Below are 6,112 nucleotides of genomic sequence, written 5' to 3' on the forward strand. Positions count from 1 at the left end.
ACACAGTTTTTTGCAGATCAACAGTGCCACCTAGGTCTAAAGTATAGAATTGTATCTGTTGAGTCATATCTGCAAGAAATATTCCAACTACACCTCCATCCAGATCTCTACACTCTTAGAAAGGATGTGTTAAAAAATGACACAAAAAATGTGTTGTTACACTATTAACACATTTTGTGTAAATTTTAACATAACATGTGTAAGAAAATGTGTAAACATTGAAAAAATGTGTAAAACGCTTAACACACTTGATGTGTTGCACAGTTTAACACATTTTGTGTGTTATTTTCAGAATCTAACAACAGGACCTAAAATTAGCAGCTCAGTAATTTGATGCTAGCCCTGTGTTTAGTGAAATAAACTGTAGATTAACAATGTATTATAACTATATTAACTGAATAAATAAAATGTTTAGTTATTGTTTGTTTTCCTTAATCCTTTCCTCATTACTTTCAACAAATAAAACATTTTATAATGTAATGTGGACCAAGGTGTGTATGGTGTACTAAAATTCTGAAAGAGGATTAATTTTTTATTTCTCAATATGTATGGCATACCAATTAATGGCCATGGCTATACTATAAGCATAAGTATCCACAAAGAACAGGCTTAATTTTGACCGTAACATGTGAATATAATTGAAGCAAAAGTAGAAAATGAAATGAGTAAGAACACACATGCTTAAAATTGAAACAAATTCTGCCCAGCAACATGACATACCGGCGGCGGGAAGGGGGCGCTATCTTTCGCGCCACTGAGACAAAGGAGACAAAGATGGAGGTTACGTCGCCTAGTATGTTGTCAGACCTTACAGTAAGTATCATTTACCAGTTTATCTTAATGTACTGAAAATATGCCGGGTTTCTGGAAGAATGTGAATTTATATAAAATATAGGAGTTATGTAGGAGTTTAGAGTTTAAGTTAATTACTGCTTAACTATACCTAACTAACCTTAATGTAACAGTCTTGCTAACATATCCTACTCTTAATTTTATTATTAGTTCTTGGATTTCGTGCCATACTCCATTAGAGTTAATGTGTTTTGGTAGTATTTTTATGTATTACTTTATTCATGTATTTATCTATTTACTTTATTTATGTATTAGAGTATTCAGAAATTGCTCTTAGAACCAGTGTGGTAGTTGGCTAGCGGCTCCGACAGGCATTATGTTGTCTATGAGCAACGCCAGAGTCAGCACCTAACCGTAGCAGTGTTGAGTAAAATGACAATATTGTCGTTAGCTCTGAATATAGCAAATGTAGTTATCACCACGACCATTCGTTTACTAGCAGAGAATAGGAATAAAGACTGAGTAACTTTAACATGAAATATACCTCATATTGACAGAGATAATTGTTTTTTCAAGCAGTTAAAGCAGTTTTTGCATCTAGTATGATTAACTAAAGTATGTGCACATTCTTTTTTAAGGCTTATTGCTGGAAACATGCTCTGATATAGTTTCTTTTTTATGCAAAACTTCTGAGGAAGTAATAGTCAGTGTTATTTAAAAAACCAAACAACAGCAACTTGACCATGCAAATTATCTTACTTATTTAGCCATGTGTTTCATTTTTTCAGCACACATATGACAACTTAGAATCTGTCAAAGTCCTTGTAACCACTTTTATAGATGAGAAAGAAATTTGTAAAAAAAAAAATTCTTATTGTCAGCAGTGCCACAGACATCAGACATCACTATTAGTCAGGATCAGATTTATTCACCAAGTAGCAACTAGAAGATAAAATCAATTTATTTATTATTCAGAATTTCTTTTAGTCATTGCGTTATAATCACGTAGTTAAGAAACCGCCTTCTTCTGCTGCAGCTTTTTGAGTAAACTCGTGCTTTTATGCTCTGTGGAAATTTGCTGTCATGACTTTGAAGATTATTGCAGAGAGGTAAAGTGTCTGGTGTTGCCTTTACACAGTCTACCATTACCACAGAAGAACAAAGTCAACCCCTGAAGTCACTCAGGAAAGCCCCACAGATTCTTAAGGAGTATGAAACCTGTCGGTGCCATCGAGGAGGCTCCTTGTGAAGACTTGCATTGGGGATTTGGTGGAGAGGTGTGGTTAGTAAGTATAGCACTTTACTGTACTTTGTTAAAATTTTGCAATGAATGTTTTCCTTTAAAAATGTTGAAGTGCACAGAAGTAAAAAAGTTTGTTTTCCAGTTACCCTCTTAGTGCAGAGAAGCTAACTGTAGCAAAAAGCATCCTCACCACTTTTCCACCCTTAAGTGGCAGGACAGGGGGAAGGATTTATAAGTAAATTTAGCATTTTAATAATGTAAATTCCACTACATACTGTAAATTGCACTTGTTCCCACTTACTGTGTATCGTTTAACCTTTATCTAATTATTTATTAGAGCTTTTTTTCTCAGTTAAAATTGCTCAGCTGTTACCCATATACCTCTGTCCTTTCTTCCTCAGGAGCATTATTATGATCCAGTCTCTCATTGTGGATTCCTAGAGACTAAACTGCGCAACCTTAGACGGAATCTCGACCAGGGGCAGAGACGTTATAAGAAGCGAAAAGTGACAGATGACTGTGGTGAAGACAAGAAGCTCAGGCGAGAGGATGGGAATACCAGCAGCACAGATGAGTGGGTCACCCAAGTTATTGCGGCCCTCAGCTGAGAACCTTCCAATTATCATGTCAGGCATGGAGGAAACATACACCAGTCTCAGAGCCTGGAATATTCGGAGAGTACCCACGGTTTTTGGACATGCCAAGTCTGGTAAGTTGCTTGGTTCTCTGGTAATGGTTTATGTACTCCTTCTCCACTCAGTTGTGTTTTGCATACAAAGTATGTAACAGGAGTCGATACATTTGGAGGTATGTTTATGAGCTCCTAGTGAATATTTTGAAAGTTTTATAACTTCAGAGTTTGATCATTACTCCCTGCGCACTGATTACAATGAGCATCACTTTTCACATGGTCCAAAATCTTAGTCGTACCACTAAATGACTATCTAATAGTAGGGACATCAAATGACAATGCAGAAAGTGCTGCTCGTGGAAGTGAAAACCCTACAAAAAATCACCTAAATCTGTATGAAACTGCTTTCAGCAGCACTATTTTCAACAAAAAAGCTCTACAGGACAAACCGCAGACAGACAACATAAGAAATTGTCTGCTAGAAAGTTGAACATCAGCTAAAAAGTCCTAATTTTTTCTCAGGGTCTGATGGGACCCAAATCATAGCTAAAATTAAGGAATAATGGACTTGTATTCAAATACCACTCCAAGTAAATTGTTGTTTCACTGTGTAGGTAAGCTTGATGTGGAATGGGTAACAGAAATGTGATACTGTAAAGTTTGATTTTAGCCATACAGCTACCAAATGGACAGAATGTACTTTTGATTTAATGTATTTAATGCTTCATTTTAAACGTAAACACTTCTTTTATTTCCGTAGGCTGGACTTGGAGTTTGGCAATCTTACAGGAGGAAAGGTGGACCTCTTTTTGCGAAAATGGGAAGCCAGTAGGGCTGCCACAAACGATTATTTTGATAGTCGACTAGTCACCGATTATTTATGCGATTAGTCGACTAATCAGATCATCATCCACTGGACGTAAAACTACAGCTTATTGCACCAGCAGCATCTGCTCTTATATAACTATCATTAGCTTACAGCTTTAAGCTTTTAAGGTGCTAACTAAAAATAAAGACAAGATGATAGTTTATTCAATTTTAATGAAATTTGCAGATTGTTTCGGTAAAGTTTAATAAACTCCTTGCTATCTAAAATATAACAGGACACCGGAGTATATTCTCCAGCATCTCACACTTCTGATGATCAGCTGTCTGCTTGACGTTTATTCAGCTGTGTAAAAACTATAACTTTAATCTCAGCCAAACCGATTTACTCAGGAACAAATAAAATACTAAAAAAAAAAAAAAAAAAAAAAAAAGCCAAACAACAACATTTTTAATTTATCTAAGTGACTCATATATATTTAACCTGAGTCGCGAAAGACGGCGGTGGGTTTGAAAACTATTTGCCGGGAGTCCGGTGTTCTCACGGCGCTAGTGACCTAGCCCCCGGCTAGCTATCGAGCTAGTGGGTAACAGACGTCTCCGAAAACGTCGGAGCGCTTTTGAAAATATGTGGTGTCCTGATAAACTGAGCCAATATTTGAGGTTTACACAGCTACATTCTCGCCTGAAAATATGTTAAACGTTTATTTTGTGACCCAGAAAGAATAATAAGAGTAATATTAAAACTAACTAGCTACCGCCATTGTTGGAAACTAAGCTGGGCCGCGCTATGAATTCTGGGACACAGCTGCTTCTTCTTCTTCTTCGGGGTTTAACGGCAGCTGGCATCCTTGTACATGCTGTGCTGCCATCTTCTGTTTCAGTCCGTTATTACACTCTTAAATCCTGCTATTATTCCTGCGTCTTTTGCGATCTTACAAAGCTTCAAACGACACGTCGACTATTAAATCAGTCGTCGACGATTTTGATAGTCGACGTAATCGTGACTAGTCGACAAATCGTGGCAGCCCTAGAAGCCAGTATCATTCCGAAGCTCAAATCAGTAGCTGCCCTGGAAACAAGAACCCCCCCCCCCCGCCATGTGTTAACACACCTACTCCCACCAGTTGGTGCCAGTCGTTGCAGCCTTTTTTGCACTGGTATGTATTCAGTAAAGTTCTCACGGTATTTACCTGAGGAAAGCATTTGTCTACACCTCACTGAATACTATCTTTATCTTCCCCATCTCCAAGCCTGGAACAAGTATTGCATCGCTTTGCAGTGATCCTGAAGCATCATCCACAACACACCAACCCCAGCTGATATGCATCGGTGATCTAAAGAGGGCAACCAGGCAGTACATCATTGTTGCTAAGAATGACAGAGTAACCATTTCTCTGAATGATGGCCTGACGTGTGCTGTGGATAAGCTTTTCAAACTGTACTGGGTATGTAACTTGTCCTATCCAGCACCACTTGGCTCCGTCTTCACCTTCTTTGAGTTTGTCTATGACCTGCCGCTGTCCACCCAAAGGAAAACCAAAGTACTGGAGCTGATTGCACAGATTAAAGGATGCAAGTAAAATGTTCACCTGTCCAAAATGTAGAGAGTCTCTGTTCACAGAGGTGAGAAACCTCATTTGGCATCTTTGTCAAATACACTGCTTATCAGGACTGACCATTTTTATGCCTATGCAGTGGAAAGGTCAGACAATATGAACTGATTGGCTGAAATTTTTGATTTTCGTATTTAAACCCAAGGTACAAAATTGTATAACCTGGATGCTATATTCGCCAAAATGTATGTTTTTCTGTTTGCATGCAACTGCACATTTGTTAAATGTTGACAATTTGTTGAAGATGACAATTGTTACCTTTAAAATTTTTAATTCATGTATTGTCTGGATTATATCAGAACATTATATATATATTGAAAAAATTGAAAAAAGGCCAATCATATATATGATTGCCCTCAAATTTTTTTGACATTTTAATGATCTAGAGCAGGGGTGCTCAATACGTCGATCGCGATCGACCAGTCGATCGCAAAGGTAGTATTGGTAGATCGCATGGCATTAAAAAAATAGATGCCAGCCTATCATCCATCCCGTCACTTGATTGATACAGGGAAGCCAGTCAGATGACATCGGATTTTTTTCTGACGCTTAGGTCGCTGCGCATGTGCAAACAGCGGCGCGAAGTGTAGTAAAACTGACAAGCTAGTCAGCGAGTTAACTCCAATTTTTAGCTCTCGGTTTTTTCTAAACCTAAGAAAGGGTTAAAAATGAGTGAGGGAGCTGGACCAAGTAAGAAGACAAAAACGTATCACTTTCATACGGAATGGGAGGAAGACTTTTTTTTCACGATGTCATTTTCGAAGTGCGTTTGCCTCATCTGCCAGGCTGCCATCGCAATGCCAAAGAAGGGAAATGTGGAGCGGCATTTTCGAACTGTTCACGGAAAATACGACACTACATTCCCGCCGAAAAGCGAGCTAAGAAAGAAAAAGGTGAAGGAACTAAAATCCCAGTTGTCCGGACAGCAGTCATTTTTCACACAACAAACTTCAAAAGCGAAAGCCGCCACCGAAGCATCGTTCCGGGTGAGTCACATCATCGTTA

The 6,112-nt window shown here is 38.2% G+C and overlaps 1 long non-coding RNA gene across 2 annotated transcripts; it reads left to right on the forward strand.

Annotated features, from left to right (window-relative positions):
• The first annotated feature begins 755 nt into the window (after positions 1-755).
• On the forward strand, positions 756-5,403 carry LOC147306714 (uncharacterized). Of its 2 annotated transcripts, XR_015126490.1 has the most exons (5): positions 756-813; positions 1,931-2,078; positions 2,437-2,744; positions 3,427-4,651; positions 4,745-5,403. It is a non-coding gene; the product is annotated as an uncharacterized LOC147306714 (long non-coding RNA). The 2 variants fall into 2 exon arrangements; XR_015126489.1 differs by lacking the exons at positions 2,437-2,744; positions 3,427-4,651; positions 4,745-5,403 and adding an exon at positions 2,178-2,280.
• The last annotated feature ends 709 nt before the right edge of the window (positions 5,404-6,112 follow it).

Source organism: Aulonocara sp. 'chitande type north' Nkhata Bay, linkage group LG19, assembly GCF_057382095.1.
Source record: "Aulonocara sp. 'chitande type north' Nkhata Bay isolate Kocher_YH1m ecotype deep benthic linkage group LG19, A_spYH_male_GT1.1, whole genome shotgun sequence".
Lineage (NCBI taxonomy): Eukaryota > Metazoa > Chordata > Actinopteri > Cichliformes > Cichlidae > Aulonocara > Aulonocara sp. 'chitande type north' Nkhata Bay.